The sequence below is a fragment of the Diceros bicornis genome, chromosome 34 (assembly GCF_020826845.1).
Source record: "Diceros bicornis minor isolate mBicDic1 chromosome 34, mDicBic1.mat.cur, whole genome shotgun sequence".
Lineage (NCBI taxonomy): Eukaryota > Metazoa > Chordata > Mammalia > Perissodactyla > Rhinocerotidae > Diceros > Diceros bicornis.
The window spans coordinates 24767764-24785584 of record NC_080773.1 but is presented as its reverse complement, the minus strand read 5'-3'; the positions used below and the strand labels follow the sequence as shown (position 1 = coordinate 24785584).

Genomic DNA, 17821 nt, shown 5'->3' with positions numbered 1-17821 from the left:
TTAATGGCACTCTCACTTTTGGAAATTCTTATTTGTTTGTGTGTTTACTGTTTTTTTGCCACTAGACTATAAAATCTTTTTCATAACAGTATCCCGAGTGTCTAGGGCAGTGTGCGGCACATCGTTCAATACATATTTATCGACTGACCTTTTTCCAAGTGACTTGAATTCACAGATTTTCCTGCCTCAGCGCCTTTGCATAGTCTCCAGGCCTGAGATGCTTACACCTCATTTTTCACTAGTAAATCATCCTTCAAGCCTCAGGTTCAATATTACTTCCTCAGAGAACTCCTCCCTCCAAATTAGGTCTATGTGTTGAAGGATGGAATGATTTCCACAGATTGTGATGCATTCTTACAGCACCTAGACATTTTCCTTTACATCTCTCTGTTCAGTGGTAAGTATCTAAGCCTGTGGTTCTCAACATGTGGCCCAGGGACCCTTAGAGGTTCCTGAGACACTTTCAGGAGTCCATGAAGTGAAAATTATTTTCATAATTTCATAATAAAATTAGGATGTTATTTGCCTTTTCACTCTCATTTTCTCTTGAGTGAACAGCAATGTTTTCCAGAAGCTACAGGACATGAGCTATTTTGACAGACCCAGTGCAGAAACAGAAATGAGAATCCAACTGTCTTCTATTAAGCTGGGCATTAAAGAAATTTGCAAAAATGTAAAACACTCTTCTCACTAAATTATTTTTGGTGTGGAAATTATAGTTATTTTAAAAAACGTTATTTATGTTGACACATGGATTTCTGATGATAATATACATCTTAGAAATTTCTCAGTTTTAATATTTATAGATATAATTCACATAAACGCACAACTTACATAAATATAGCCCACATAAATTATTGGGGTCCTTAATTTTTAAGAGTATAAAAGCAGTCCTGAGACAGAAAAGTTTGAGACCCACTGACCTAAGTAAATCTTCATCTGGGTTTTTGATTCTTGTCTGCAATTCCAGTAGATTTCTCAGCTCTCTGAAGGCAAGGTTCCTGTCTGTCTTGTTGGACACATATTTAAGGTTTGGCTAGTAGTAGGGGAGCCTTAAGTAAGTGTCAAAGGTTTGAAGGCAAGAAGGAACGAATGGGAAGACCAAGCCTCCCACATCATCCTCACCGCCACCTTCCTTGGGGCTGTGGAAGCAAAGCGCATGCTCCAGACGAAGCCCACGGCTAAGAGCCTAGCAGGAGCAGTGGAGGGGAGAAACGGGACCGGAAACGGGCTTGGGCTCCTGGTCCAAAGCGGGAAGCGAGAGAAGCAGCGGCGCATGCGCGGGCGGAGGGCGTGCTCTGGGGTGCATGTGTGCGCGTGCGTGTAGGGATGAAGCTGACGCGGCGCGGGCGGAGTGGCGGAATCATCCGCTAAATCGGTAGAGGGCGCGCGTGGGGAGCAGCTGCGCATGCGCAGAGGAACAGCGGGAAAGGCGACCCTTCAGACAGAGCGAGGAGCGTCGCGTGAGCGGGCCCGACGAGGCCTGAAGGGAACTGAGATGGTCGCTAGGCTTCTCAGTTGAGGCTTTTTCACCCTCATTTTCGCCTGACTGACCAGACTGAAGAGCCCAGGCCCCCTGAGGCTAGGGTGAGGGTGACTTGGCTCCAGAGAACCCAGAAACTCGTAGACCTGAGGTGTGTGAGGCTAGGCGTCACTCCCGGGGCCTGAGGTCCCTGGACTCCCCCGAGGGGTAACAGGCCACCTGCCGGGAGCCTCCTGGGCTCTGTGGGGCTGAGGGATTAAATAGGCCTGAGAGGGCCCTCTTTTTTCGTCCCCTAGGACCTAGGAAACTGGCTTCAGCCCCTTGACCCTCCTAATCTGGCTTGGAGTCAGTCCCGAGGCCCAGCCTTCGGGAGACTCGGCCATCAGTCCCTGCCCGCCGGGGAAACCCATGGTTCAGGCTCCCAGACAGCGGAAGCCGGGTCCAGCCCCATCCCCGGCCTGTTAGGGACTAACAGTTATGTCCTGCTCCTTGAGGAACCTGGACAGCTCCCTCCTTCCCTTTTTGGAGGTTATAGTTCCAAGGAGGGAGGTAGACTGGGAGGAACAGGCATTTCTGGGGGACCCTGAGCATCCCCCCACAGGGCATGGGCCTGGGAGAGCAGTTGCTGGAATGACGATATAGGGGGGTCTCAAACGTTGGGTCACCACCGGGGCCTCCCGAGCCTGGGAGGAAGGGTCTGCCAGGGGTCCAAGGGGCTTTCTAGGTGTCACAGGTGGCCAGATTGCAGAATCTCAGGTTGCCAAAACTCAGTCCTCTCACTGAAGGATCAAATTTACTAATTGACCAGAAACCTCGTTTTAAGGAATACACTCTTTCAACGTGTTCAAGAAAGGTGGATATATATTTTTCTTGAATACAATTTTCCTGTTTTTAGTGGAACACAGAGTCAGGGTCAGTGTTCACAGCCTGAGTTATGAGAATCAGAAGTACTCCTTGTTGTTTTGAGGTATGTTACACTTCAGCTGCTGGAAAAATATCTAGAAGTAGTGAAGATCTGTGCTTCCTAGGTAAGCTGCCAACTATGAGACAAATGTCTCCAGCTGGCTCAACTTGGTTAACTTTTGAACGAATTGAATTAAGATTTCTGTTTATTCTTACACCACCAGCTTCCCCAACAGGAAAGCAAAACCCAAAAGAAAGAAATCACTGTGGACGCTTTTTAGAGTTTATCTTATTTGATTTTGTGTTGATAAAACTGAGGCTCTTGGTTACTTTGTCTATCTTGAGCTTTTGTGACAGCGTTTTCTTCCAGCGTTTCTCCTAATTCTCTGGCCATAACTTCTTTTTCTTTATTTTTTATTTTTAACATTCTAAATTGTGAAATAGAATATGCATTCACAAAAGTGCATGGGACATATACACAGAGTTTTAAATGAATAATTATAAAGCTTATCTGTGTAACTGCCGCTCAGATCAAGAAACAGAACATTACCGTGAATCTAGAACATCTCCTGTTGTCAGTTCACCATTGGTCTTTTAGTTTCTTTCTCTTACCTTCCTCCCTTTTAGAGGTAACTTCTAGTCTGACTTTTGTGATAATCATTTCCTTGCTTTTTTTTATACTTTTACCATGTACATGCATCCCTAAACTATATAGATTAATTTTGCTTCCTTTTGAACTTAGAAATATGGACTCATTCTGTCTGGAATATTTTATGTCGTGCTGCTTTTGCTCAACATTGTGCGATTAATTTGTATTGTTGAGTGTGGCTGTAGTTTATTTTCCTCACATATGCACAGTATTCTTTTTTTTTTTTTTAAAGATTTTATTTATTTATTTTTTCCCCCCAAAGCCCCAGCAGATAGTTGTATGTCACAGCTGCACATCCTTCCAGTTGCTGTACGTGGGACGCGGCCCCAGCATGGCCGGAGAAGCAGTGCGCGCCCGGGATCCGAACCCAGGCCGCCAGCAGTGGAGCGCACGCACCCAACCGCTAAGCCACAGGGCTGGCCCTGCACAGTATTCTTTTATTTGAATATTCTAGACTTTATTTTATTGTCGATGGACATTTTTATTTTCCCACTTTATGACCATTATCAGTAATGTTGCTGAGAACATTCTTGTGAGCAGGGGAATAATGTAGTTGGCTAAGAGCTCTGTTTCTGAAACCAGACTGTGTTAAATCCTAACTCTACCGCTCATTAGCGGTGTAACCTTGGGAAAATTGTGTAACTTCTTTGTGTTTCAGTTTTTTCGCCTTTGTAAAATGGAAACAACAGTAGTACCTACTTGATAGTGTTGTTGTGAGGAGTAATGTAATTTCAAACTGTAAAGCACTTAGAACAGTGGCTGACAAAAGGTAAGCACAATGTGTTGGTTATCATTATTGTCATTATTACTGTATTCTGTTGTGCAAGTGAAGGTTTCTCTAGGGAGTATACCCAGTAGTGGAAATTATTGGGTCATAGGGTATTTGTGTATTCAATTTTACTAGTAATACCAACTTGTTCTCCAAAGTAGTTATAACAATTTACACTACCGTTAATTGAAGATGAGATTTCCTGATTGCTCTATGTCTTATCAACACATGGTATTATTAGACTTAAACATTTTTTCCAATCTGGTGGGTGTGCAATGGTATTTCATTTTTATTTTAATTGCCTTTCTCTGATTATTAATGAAATAGAACACTTGTTAAAATATTTATTGGCCTTTTGTGAAGTGCCTTTCAAGCCTCTTGCCCATTTTCCTGCTGGATTGTCTGTCTTTTTCTTCCTGATTTGTAGGTGTTCTTTATATCTTTTGAATGTTAGTCATTTGTTGTTATGTAGGTTGCAGATATCTTCTTCCATTCTATAGTTTTTCTTTCTCTTCTCCTTTTGGGGTGTTTTGATGAAAAGGAGTTTTTTATTTTAATATAGTAAAATATATCAAATTGAAAATTTATGGTTATTGCTTATTGTGTCTTTTTTAAGAAATCTTTTCTTACACCGAGGTGGTGTACTAAGGGACACCATTTACGTAGTCAGTAATTTTGTCCCCTGGAGTAGTATAAGCCATTGATCCCCCATCTCTTATATTTTCTAGAATTTTATAGTTTTGCTTTTCACATTTACTTCTTTTGTCCATCTGAAATTGATTTTTGCATGTTCTTTGAGGTAGAGGGTCAGTTTCTTTTTTTGCTATATGGATACCCCGTTATCCCAGCACCGTTTATTGAGAAGTTCACCCTTTATCCACAGGTCTGCTAAGGCGGATCTGTCATGTATCAAGACTCCATATAGGCACGGGTCTGATTTTACGCTCTCTATTCTGTTCCGTTAGTCTATTTGTTTGTCCCTGTCTCAATCCACACTGTCTTACTACAGATTTATAATAAGGCTTAATACTTGTTAGAGCATGTCTTCTCACTTTGTTTTTATTCAGGAGTATCTTAGCTATTTTTGGGCTTTTGCATTTTCAAACAAATTTTGATGTCAAGGTTATGGGTGGTCTTATAGCTGGGGAGTGTTCCTCTTTCTGTTTTCTAGAAGAGCTTGTTTAATACTGGAATTATTTCTTTCTTAAAGGTTGGTAGAATTTGCCAACAATGACATCTGATACTAGACAGGTTTGTGTATGTGTGTGTGTGTGTGTGTGTGTGTGCGTGCGCGCATGAATACATATGTGTGTTTGAAAGATTTTTGATTACAGATTCAATGTATTTAATGGTTATAGGACTTCTCGGGTTTTCTATTCCTCTTCAGGTAGTTCTTTGGTTAATTTTTAAAAGGTATTTGAGTGTTTAATCTATTTTTTCAAATTTATTGATGCAATAATGTTAATATTCATTATTATTATTTGTTTATTTAATGTCTGCAGGATCTATAGTAATGTTCCCTCTTTTATTCCTAATATTAATTATTTGTGCTTTCTCTCCTTTTTCTTGACCATTCTCACTAGAAGATTGTCAATTTTATTAGTTCTTTTAAAGACATTTTGGGCTTTGTTGATGATCTCTATTGTATATTTGTTTTCTATTTCATTAATTTTTTGGTTATTATGAATAACACTGCTATGACTATTCCTGTAAAAATCTTTTTGTGGCAAATCTTTTTATTTTTTGGGGGGGTAAACCCATAGGAGGGGAATTACTGGGTCTAGAGTTTAATAAGAACTAAGATTCAAAAAGTCCTGTTTCATAGACTCTGCTAGACCTTTTTCAAAATGGTTATACCAGTTACACTCCCACCAATAATGTATGAAAGTTCCAGGTGCTCCACCTCTTTGCCAACATTTGGTGTTCGTCTTCTTAATTTTATCGATTTTGGTAAGTAAGAAGACTGGTATTTTTTATCATTACGTATATTTTTCTCCTTCTTGTAGTTATAAAATTTTACACTCCATATTTATTTAGTCATCATCTTAGAACTTAAAAAATGCACACCTAACTTATTGAAGTTACAGTATGTTTCCCTTCCTCCCAGAAGATACAGAAAACTTAGAATATTTGCATTCTGTTTACCTTTTCCCCAACTTATATGTTATTGTTTTGATGCTTTTTATTTTTACTTTTTAACCTCCCAGGACATTATTATTTTGTTTCATGTAGTCGCTTTTTTCATTCAGATTTTCTTACATAGTTTATATATTTTAAATATTTCCTCCTTATTCCTCTTGCTTCTCAAATCACCCATCTGGGATTACTTTGCTTCTGCTTGAAACACATTTTTTAGAATTTCCATTAATGAGGATCTTTTGGTGACGGATTTTCAAAATTTTTGTCTATTGTAAACTATATTTTACCCTCATTTTAAAAGGTGAGTGTTTTTAGGGCTTAAAATTCTAGATTGGCAGGGTTTTTTTTCTTTCAATATGTTGATCATATCCTACCGCTGTCTTGCGGCTTCCATTTTTGCTGTTGAGAAGTCACCTTTATGTCTCTCCTTTACAGGTAATTTGTGTTCCTATAATTGTTTTAAAGTGTTTTATAATGATGTGTCTATATATGGAGTTCCTTCTGTCTCCCATGGACTCTGTTGGCCTTTTTGAATCTAGGATTGGTGTGTTTCATCAGTTCTGGAAAATTCTGTGTTTTTTTGTTTTGGGGGTTTTTTTTGGTGAGGAAGATTGGCTGTGAGCTAACATCTGTTGCCAATATTCCTCTTTTTGCTTGAGGAAGATTGTCCCTGAGCTAACATCTGTGCCAGTCTTCCTCTATTTTGTATGTGGGATGCCGCCGCAGTATGGCTTGATGAGCGGTGTGTAGGTCCACACCCAGGATCCAAACCTGAGAACCTCAGGCCGCCAAAGTGGAGTATGTGAACTTAACTGTTCTGCCACCGGGCCGGCCCCTGGAAAATTCTGTTTTAATCTCTTTGGCCATTGTTTCTGCACCATTTTTTTTCTTTCCTTTTGGAACTCCAATTAAATATTTGTCAGACTTTAAAAAATTTCTTTAACTTATGTGTTTCTTAACCTCCTTTTTATATTTTCCGTGTCATTATCTTTCTGTGATATGTTCTTGGTTATTTTTCTGACCTATTTCAGTTCACTAATACCCTCTTCAGCAGAATCTAAACCACTGTTAAATCCATCCAGTAAACTTTATTTCAATTATTCTGTTCTTCATTTCTAGGAGTTCTATTTTTTTAAAAACCTGTTAAATCACTTTTTATAGAGTCCTGTTCCCTGCAGATATTTTCAAACTTTTCACTTATTTCTTTAAAAATGGAAACCAGTTATTTTGTTGACATTGTCTAATGATTCCAATATTTGATGTCTTTGCTAATCTGATTCTGACATCTATTGTTCCTGTCAATTCTCACTAGTGGTACCTTTTTTCCTTATGTGCTATGCTTCTCCTTGTTCTTGACAAATTATTTGGAGGAATAGTTTAAGGCCTTAGAATGAAAGTTCTTACTCCAGGGAGGATTTCAGTTTGTTTCTGCAAAGTGCCTGGGGGTACCATTAGTCTTGTACCACGTATACTTAATTCCTGGGTGTTTGATGGTATGTCATTGTGGTTTTAATGTGTATTTCTCTGATGAGTAATGATGTTGAGCACTTTTTTCAGATATGTGTTGGCCATTCGTATATCTTTCTTTGTGAAGTGCCTTTTCAAATCCTTTACCCATTTTTTATTGAGTTGTATATCTTTTTATTAAGTTGTAGGAATTCTTTACGTTTCCTAAATACAAGTCCTTTGTCAGATATACGTCTCGAGATCATTTTCTCCTAGTCTCAGGCTTGCCTGTTAATTTTCTTAATCAAGTCTTTTGATGTGTAGAGGTTTTTAATTTGGTAAAGTCTAAATGATTAATTTTTATGATAATTGCATCTTGTGTCCTGTCTATGAAACTTTTGCCTACCCCTAAGTCATGAAGATATTCTCTTATATTTTCTTTTAAATGCTTTATACTTTTAGATTTTACAATTAGGTCTATGATTCAACTCAAATTAATGTTTGCATATGGTGTGAAGTAGAGTTCGAGTTTCACTTTTTTCCCCATATGGATATCCAATTATTCCAGACATGACTTTTCTTTCCCAATTGGATGTCTTTGGACTCTCTGTCAAGAATCAAAAGAATCAAAGTATACTTATGGGTCTATTTCTGAATTACATTGTTTGGCTTTTTGCATGTTGAATTCACCTTGCATTTCTGGGCCAAACTCTATGTGATCATTATTTATTATCCCTTTTATAAATTCCAGGATTTGCCTTGTAACTTTTGTTGAGGATTTTTGCATCTATATTCGTGAAGACATTGGTCTGAAATTGTCTCTTTTACTAATATCTTTATCAAGTTTTGGTATTAGGGTCATGATGGCCTCATAAAATGGATTAGAAAGTTTTTCTCCCTCTTCTATTTTTCTGAAAGTATTTGTGTAAGATTGGTGTTATTTATTCTTTCAATATTTGATATAATTCACTAATTGAAACCATCTGGGCCTGGAATTTTTTTTTGTTGGGAAGAGTTTTGATAAGAAATTCAATTTATTTCTTAGATATAGGACTATACAGACTTCTCATTTCACTTGATGTCAATTTTGTTAAGTTGTATTTTTAAGGAATTTTCCCAATTCATCTAAGTTGTTACGTTTGTTGACATAAAGCTGTCATATAATATTTTCTTATTATTCTTTTAATGTCTGTAGGATATGTAGTAATAACTTGTCTTTTATTCCTGATATTGATTATTTGCATTATCTCTTTTTGTCTTAATCTGTCTAGGGGTTTACAAGTTTTGTTGATCATTTCAAAGAACCAGCTTTGGCTTCCTTACTTTTCTCTATTGCCTGTTTGTTTTCTATTTCGTTGATTTCTGATTTTATACTTTCCTTTGTTCTCTTCTTGAAAGCATCTTATAAGACACTGATTTTAAACCTTTCTTCTTTTCTAATATCAACACATAAAGCTGTAAAATTCTCTCTAAGCCTTGCTTTTGCTGCATCCCACAGATTTGATGTTTTGTAGTTTTATTATCCTTTGGTTTAAAGTATCTTATAATTTCTTTGTGATTTATTTTTTGACCTGTGGATTGTTTAATAATGTGTTCTTTAATTTCCAAGTATTTGGAGTTTCCTTAAATATCTTATTGTTATTGATTTTAAATTTGCTTACATTGGAGTCTGAGAACATACTCTGTGTGATTTCAGTCCTTGTAAATTTATTGTTACTTGTTTTATGACCTAGCCTATGGCATTGGTAAAGTATGTGTATTCTGCAGTTTTGGGGCTCTATAAATATCAGTTAGGTCAAAGTTGCTGATACTGTTTTTGGATCTTCTATGTCTTTACTGGTATTTTGGTCTTCTTTTTTCCTATCAATTGCTGAGAAAGGGTGTTAACTGCTACCATGATTGTGGAATTAGGTTATTTTTCCTTTGGCTTTTGTAAATTGTTGCTTCGTGTGTTTTGAGACTTGTTATGTTTCTACATATTTGTGGCTATTGTCCTCATGATGGATTGACCTTTTTATCATTAGTAAATGTTTGTCTTTATATCTGATAATACTCTTTATCTCGAAGCCAATTTTATGTTATACTAATAAGGCCATCACAGCCTTCTTATGCTTAATTTGCATGATATATCTTTTTTTCTATTAATTTACTTTCATCTGTCTGTGTCTTTGAACTTAAAGTGCATCTCTTCAGAAGCATGTAATTGGCTTTTGCTTTTTTATTCATCATGGCAATCTTTGCCTTTTAATTGGAATGCTTAGGGCCGGCCCCGTGGCTTAGTGGTTAAGTGCACGCGCTCTGCTACTGGCCTCCCGGGTTCAGATCCCCGGCGCGCACCGACGCACTGCTTCTCCGGCCATGCTGAGGCCGCGTCCCATGTACAGCAACTGGAAGGATGTGCAACTATGACATACAACTATCTACTGGGGCTTTGGGGAAGAAAAAAAGGAGGAGGATTGGTAATAGGTGTTAGCTCAGGGCTGATCTCCCTCACCAAAAAAAAAAAAAAAATTGGAATGCTTAAACTAAAAACATTTAATGTAATTATTGATATGGTTGGATTTTGGCCTCTCATTTTATTATTTTCTATTTGTCCATTTTTTGGTTCTATTTCTCTTTTCTATCTTTTGGATAGTTTGAATAATTTTTAGTATGCATTTTAATTTATTTATTGTCTTGGTAGCTATAACTCTTTGCGATATTTATTTAGCAGTTTTTCTAGGGATTACAATTCATATTCTTTTTATAGTCTATTTAGAGTTAATATTTTATCAATTCACATAAAATGTAGAAATCTTGCAACCACATAATATTTGCACCCCCACTGCTTTTAATATGTCTTACATTTACCATGTAGTATGAAACCTACAACTTATATTATAATTTTTGTTTTAAACATTCATATGTATTTTAAAGAAATTAAAAGGAAAATATAGTTTTTATGTGTAGCCACATATAGACCATTTCCAGTACTCTTTATTTGTTCCTGATGATCTGAGTTTTCACTCTGATATCATTTCCCTCAGTCTCAAGAACTTCCTTCGTCATCTTTTGTAGTATGGGTTTGCTGGTGATGAATTCTCTTAGTTGTTCTTTATTTGAATATGTTTTTATTTCACCTTTTTTTCTGAAGGATATTTTTGTTGCTTATAGAATTCTGATTGACAGTCTTTTCTTCCCTTTCTGTGCTTTGACGATGTTATTCCACTCTCTTTTGGCCTCTATAAATTTCTGATAAGAAGTATGCAGTATTTGGTGTTGTTCCTCTATATGTAATATGTTCTTTTTCTTTGGCTTCTTTCAAGATTTTTTTCTTTATCTTTGATTTCCAGCAGATTGATTGTACTCATGTTACACATGTTTCTGTTTGTATTTATCCTGTTTGGCATTTTTTTGAACTTCTTTGACTTGAAATCTATCCCTTTCACTAAATTGGGGAGGTTTTCTGCCATTATTTCTTCAAATATATTTTTCTGACTTATTTTCATTCTCTCCTCTCCTTTTAGGACTCTACTTATCCATTGTTAGACCTTTTGATTGGCCTCCCAGATTCCTAAGACTTTTTAAATTTCATCTTTTTTTCACTTTCTCTTTCAGAAATTGGATGATTTCTATCAGTCCATGCTCAAGTTTACTGACTCTGCTCTATCTATTAGCTATTTAGACAATTCAGTGAATTTTAATGCAGTTCTGCCTGACAATTTTAAATTTATTTTCTGAAATGCTGTTATGAGTTGAATTATGTCCCCTACAAAAATATATGTTGAAGTCCTAACCCGCAGTAACTCAGAATGTGACCTTATTTGGAAATAGGATCATTGCAGATGTAATTAGTTAAGATGAGGTCATATTGGAGTAGAGTGAGCCCCTAATCCAATACGAGTGGTGTCCTTATAAGAAGATGATCATATTAGGGAGAATGCCATGTAATGATGAAGGCAGAAATTAAATTGTCCGGCTGTATGCCCAGGAATGCCAAAGATTGCAAGCCGACTACCAGAGACTAGGAAGAGGCAAGAGAGAATTCTCCCACATGTTTCACAGGGAGCATGGCCCTGCTGACACCTTGATTTTGGACTTCTATCATCCAAAACTGTGAGACAGTAAGTTTATATTGTTTTAAGCCACCTAATTTGTGGTACTTTGTTATGACAGCCCTGAGCAACTAATATAAACACTGAACCACATTATCAGGAATGGGAATTGAGAGTTGTCCCTTTGGTGACTTTGATTTGGTTCTATTTAGAATTTCCTTGTGTTTTGACATGATGATGAGACCTTACTGTCCATAAATGATATGGATTTTCTTATATTTTTAAATTTTAAAAATTCTTTAGTTGGCTTGAGGGAAGATTGTGGATTAAACTGGATGCTTTATTTACACCCCATAGCTGGGAATGGTAAAGACTGGAGGCAAAGTTAGGAATGTAGTGTATTTCCTTATTTATCCAAGTTTTCTTTTATTTCTTTCTATAAATTTTTGTATTTTTAATATAAGTCTTGTATATTTTTAGAAATTTATTATTAGTGATTTTGGAGTAGTTTTAGATTTACGGAAAAGTTTCAAAGATAGTACAGAGAATTCTTGTATAACCCCTCATCTACCCCCTCATCCAGTTCATCTCCCTTAATGTTATCTTACGTTACCATGGTACATTTCTCAAAATTAAGAAACTAACTTTGGTGCATTACTATTAACTAAACTCCAGGCTTTATTAAGATTTCACCAGTTTTTCCATTGATCCTTTTTCTGTTCCGGGAGTGAATCCATGATCCTACATCATATTTAGTTGTCATGTCTCAGTCTCCTCTGCTCTGTGAGTTTCTCAGTGTTTCCTTGTTTTTCATGACTTTGACAGTTTTGAGGAGTGCTGATCAGATAGTTTGTAGAATATCCCTCAGTTTGGGTTTGTCTGTTGTTTTCTCATGATTAGACTGGAGTTAAGAGTATTAGCAAAAGTACCGTAGAAGTGAAGTGCCCTTCTCATCACATCATGTTAGAAGGCTCGTGATATCTGCCTGACATCACTGGTGATCTTAACCTTGATCACTTCACTAAGGTACTGTTTCCCAGGTTTCTCTACTGTATGCTTCCCAGGAAGTTTTCCCCTTTTTATGCTTTTCAAGTTTTTAAGCTTTGCAGTATAATGATTACAACTGATGTTTAATGCAACTCTCTTAGCTGGATGATGGGAAGAAGCTGGAAACAGAAAGTCCGGTTATATACCTATGGCTGTTGCAGTAGTTCAAGTGAGAGATGACAGTCACCTGAACTTATGGTGGCAATGGCTGTGAAAAGGAGGTATTTAAGCATTTCTGGGAAATTGAGTGGCTTATGGTAACCTTAAAAGAAACAGGACAAATTAAAATCTCAATGAGATAGTACTGTACACTCATAGGATGACTATAATAAAAAAGTCAGATAATAACAAGTGTTGTTGAGGATATGGAGAAATTAGAACCCTCATATGCTGGTGCTGGGGATGTAAAATGGTGCAGCCACTTTGGAAAACAGTTTGGCAGTTCATCAAAAAGTTAAGCATATTTTCCATTTGCCACAGCAGTTTCACTCTAGGTATATAACTGAGAAAAATGAAAACATATGTGCACACAAAACTTATACTCAGGGCCGGCCCCGTGGCTTAGCGGTTAAGTGCGCGTGCTCCACTGCTGGCGGCCCGGGTTCGGATCCCGGGCGCGCACCGATGCACCGCTTCTCCGGCCATGCTGAGGCTGAGTCCCACGTACAGCAACTAGAAGGATGTGCAGCTATGACATACAACTATGTACTGGGGCTTTGGGGGAAAAAAATAAGTAAAAAAAAAAAACTTAACTCAATTGCTCATAATAGCATTATTCATTATAGCTAAATGGTGGAAACCACCAAAATGTCCACCAACTGATGAATGGATAAACAGAATGTGTTGTAGTGGAATATTATTTGGCCATAAAAAAGGGTGAAGCACTGATACATGCTACAGTATAGATAAACCTTGAAAACGTTATGCTAGGTGAAAGAAGCCAGTCACAAAAGACCATATATTATATGATTCCATTTATATTATATGTCCAGAATAGGCAAATCTATAGAGACAGAAAGTAGATTAGTGGTTGCTAAGGGCTGGGGGGTGAGTAGTGGTGGTGGAGGTATTGGGCCATGATAGGTAAATGGTACAGAGCTTCTTTTTGGGGTGATAAAAATGTTCTAAAATTGATTATGGTGGTGGTTGCACAACTCTGTGAATATACTAAAAGCCACTGAATTGTGCACTTGAAATATGGTAAATTGTATGATATGTGAACTATACTTCAATAAAATTATTACAAAAAATCAGGGAACACATGGCAGGGGAGCTACACTAGTTCAAACTGTACATGTTCAAATTGAGGTACTGGTGGGGCATCCAGGTGCAGATGTTGTGCAGCTCAGAAGTGAGTTTGGATCTAGAGATATGGCACCATAAATCATTAGCATAAAGGATTCATCAACAGAAAGCAAGATACCCTATTCATTTAGTCCAATTTACTAAACATGGTAGCTCAAGGGAAGGCTGCAAGCAGGACACTTAACGTTTAATAGCACTGAGTTTTCAGAGGTTACCACGATTGAGACTGACCCCTTCTCTGGCATTTAAGGTAACACTGTTATCAACACTGGCTGATGTCCCTCCTAAATTTCAATTATAATTGTCTTCACTTTCTGTAATAAAGTGCTTTACTGCTAAGTGGCTATGGCAATGTCCCTTAGGTAATTTGCAGAATATTTTGGGATGATGAAAGTTGAAATTTAATATTATATCAATTTAAAATAAGTATTTTTGGTATAATTTACAATCTAAGTGGGTTTGGAATTAGTTTATTTTCTCACTGAAAAGAATGGGTCAAGCCATAAAACCTAACTGGCCATACAGTTCATCGCAAGTTATTCAGCATCACCCTCTATCCTACACTTGCCACATCACTCCCTGCCCACGCCCAAAATTACTTGGTGGTAAACGGGAATTCCATATTAAGGATAATGACAGTTGAAAGGAAGAAAAAAAATCAAATGATTTCGTCAACTGTTTTAATGATCATGTATCCTTTTTTTGGCACTAGTGAATGCTCAGTTTTAAAATCCCAAAAAAGAGGTGCTTCACAAATTACAGAAGATGTAGCATTCTGTTTGCTCTTTTAATTTGTCAAAATCTTTTTTATAGGGAATGTCAAAGAAGTAATTAACATGGCATTGTTTGTGAGGTAGTGAGTAAATCTTTAATACACTTGACACAGGGTTTCCTTTGGTAGGACCTGACCTTACAGCTATGAAATTCCAAGTTTATGCTTGAATACATGACTAAAAGAATTTTAATTTTTATTAGTAAAATAGAAAACTGAACTCAGACAACTGTTTTGTTCTTGCCTCTAATCATTCCATATACTGGAGAAGTGATTCTTTATAAGAGGACTTAGATGAGAACTGTCAATATAGTTCCATCAAAAACTGCAGATTAGAATATCTAAAATGAGGTAAATGAAATTTAAAAAGAGAGCAAATTAAATATTAGAAACCACAGGAATCTCTCCCTCAAAAAAGGGGCTTTCTTTAATAGTCTTTAATGTAGCTCATTTGCAATCATAAAAAATTCATCAAGATCAATCATATTGCACAACTCCCAAAGGAAAAACCTGAGGGAACTCGTGGGTAACTTTCACAGCTTCATTGTAAAGTTCAACATCGAAAGGATGGCTGGGTATCTTCTTTAAACTGGACATAAGATGCATACATGATAGTTACTTTGGCTGTTATTCTTCCAACTAATTCCATGATTCCAGAGATTTCTTCATCAAGGAGCTCCATCAATTCAATGGTTTCATTTTTTTCCCTTCTCCTTCTGGAAAAACAAACATTTTTTTCCAGTGGGGTGAATCTTTTCCAGGCTCCCAATAAAAATGGGCCAGTTGATGAACTGTGTGGCCTTAATGCACGACCTGAGCAACTCCATCTCGTCCACCATGATTGCGGTGCAAACTGTAGCTGTCTTGAGTAGGGGTGTAAAAATATTACATTTATTCCTGGAAAATTTAGTAGACACTCCCTAAATGATTGCTAAAAATGTTATTATTTTTCTATGGTTATCACCAGGCCATTATATCCCAATTATTGCTTGATATCTTAGTTAACCCTGAGGTTTTTTTTTTTTTTTTTAAGGAAGAGTGCACGTGCATTAAGATCCAAATTGTGTTTTCTGTTTCTTTTTATTTGTCTTTGAATGAAGACGTAGTAGTCCTAGCTTGCTTCTTGCCTAAAAATTGTGTGGCATTAAATTTCTTTTTGTAACCCCACTGATTATCTGATTCTTGATGTAGAATGTTCTTCACGGGTCTTAAGCTTGAAGGCTTGCTAACTAGAATTATATTCCTGTTTAGTGATTTAGGCTGCTTGATGGAGAGAAGAGGCAGCTGGGCCTGTGACTAGACTTAACTCTTCATCTCTGTAGTATTTCCCAATTTTTTTTTTAATTAAAGATATGCCAAACGCTGGGTTTCACTACCTAATTTTTTGTTCTTCTCTGAACATTTGTGGTGCAAATTAATGCTCCCTCTTAATGCTGTGGTGACACAGTTTGTCTCAAGGAGAGACCCATCAACCCATTGACTTTCTCTTTGGAGTGGCTCACGTGTCTTTGTGCCCTCTGGGACACAGCGTCTGGAAGTCATTGGTTCACTGGAGCGGAAGAGTTTTGGAGAGGGATTGTTTTTATCTCTCCAACAAGCTGCCTGGAAAATTATAACTTACTTCATAAAATATTGAACCACTTCATCAGGAAGGATAGATGTAAATTAACACCTCAGTGACTACAATTTGGTCTTCTCTATTGTGTATGTAGCAGAATTTTCTCCATTTTTGACATGAAGGTGGAAACTGTTTTTCAGAAATGATGCATATATCCCCATATTTTTAATATTTTATAATCATTCACTTGTTTTTTTCTTGGTTGTGGGGGAGATTGTAAGTTTGCACATCAGTGTTCATGTAACCATGTTTCCTAGAAGACACTTCCTTTTGTTTTGATCACAAATAGTAGGAGTGGCAGAGAGCTTGCCAGTATTTTTTGTCATATTTAAGACTTTATTTATTTTTAATTTTTTGGTGAGGGAGATTGGCCCTGAGCTAACATCTGTTGCCAATCTTCCTCTTCTTGCTTGAGGAAGATTGTCCCTGAGCTAATATCTGTGCCAGTCTTTCTTTATTTTGTATGTGGGACACCACCACAGCATGGCTTGATGAGCGGTGTGTATGTCCGTGCCCGGGATCTGAACCCCAGGCTGCCGAAGTGGCACGTACGAACTTAACCACTATGCCACCGGGCCAGCTGCAGACTTTATTTTTTAAGAGCAGCATTAAGTTCACAGTAAAATTGAGAGGAAGGTACAGAGGGTTCTGATATGCCTCCTGCCCCCCCCACATGCACAGCCTCCCCTGTTATCAACATCCCCCACCAGAGTGGTACATTTGTTACAATTGATGAACCTACGTGGACACATTATAATCACTCAAAGTCCATAATTTACATTAGGGTTCACTCTTGGTGGTGTACATTCTATAAGTTTGGACAAATGTATAATGACATATCCACCATTATAGTATCGTACAGAGTATTTTCACTGCCCTGAAAATCCTCTGTGCTCCACCTCCTTATCCATCCCCTGCTGACCCCTGGCAATCACCAATCTTTTTACTGTCTCCATAGTTTTGCCATTTCCATCATGTCGTATAGTTGGAATCGTATAGTATGTAGCTTTTACAGGTTGGCTTCTTTCACTTAGTAATATGCGTTTAAGGTTCCTCCATGTATTTTCATGGCTTGATAGCTCATTTCTTTTTCATACTGAATCATATTTTCTGGATGTGCCACGGTTTATCCATTCACCTACTGAAGGACATCTTGGTTGCTTCCAAGTTTTGGCAATTATAAATAAAGTTGCTATAAATGTTCATGTACAGGTTTTTGTACGGATGTAACTTTTCAACTCTCTAGGATAAATACCAAGGAGCACAATTGTTGGATCATATGGTAAGAGTATGTTTATTTTTGTGAGAAACCGCCAAACAGTCTTCCAAAGTGGCTGTACCTTTTTGAATTCCCATCAGCAATGAATGAGAGTTCCTGCTGCTCCACATTCTCACCAGCATTTGGTGTCATTATGTTCTGGATTTTGGCTATTCTAATAGGTGTGTAGTGCTGTTTCATTGTTGTTTGTTTTGTATTTCCCTGATGACATATGATGTGTGGAGCATATTTTCATGTGCTTATTTGCCTTGTGTATGTCTACTTTGGTGAGGTGTCTATTAAGGTCTTTGGCCCATTTTTTTAACCAGGTTGTTTGTCATCTTATTGCTCAGTTTTAAGAGTTCTTTATATATTTTGTATAACAGTCCTTTATCAGA

General features: G+C 37.3%; 1 protein-coding gene and 1 pseudogene across 1 annotated transcript in view; one reads left to right on the top strand and one right to left on the bottom strand.

The window, feature by feature from the left end:
- The window catches only part of LOC131397152 (orphan sodium- and chloride-dependent neurotransmitter transporter NTT5-like), a 56825-nt gene that overhangs the window by 13249 nt on the left and 25755 nt on the right, over nt 1-17821 (top strand).
- LOC131397149 (replication protein A 14 kDa subunit-like) lies at nt 15025-15386 on the bottom strand (annotated as a pseudogene).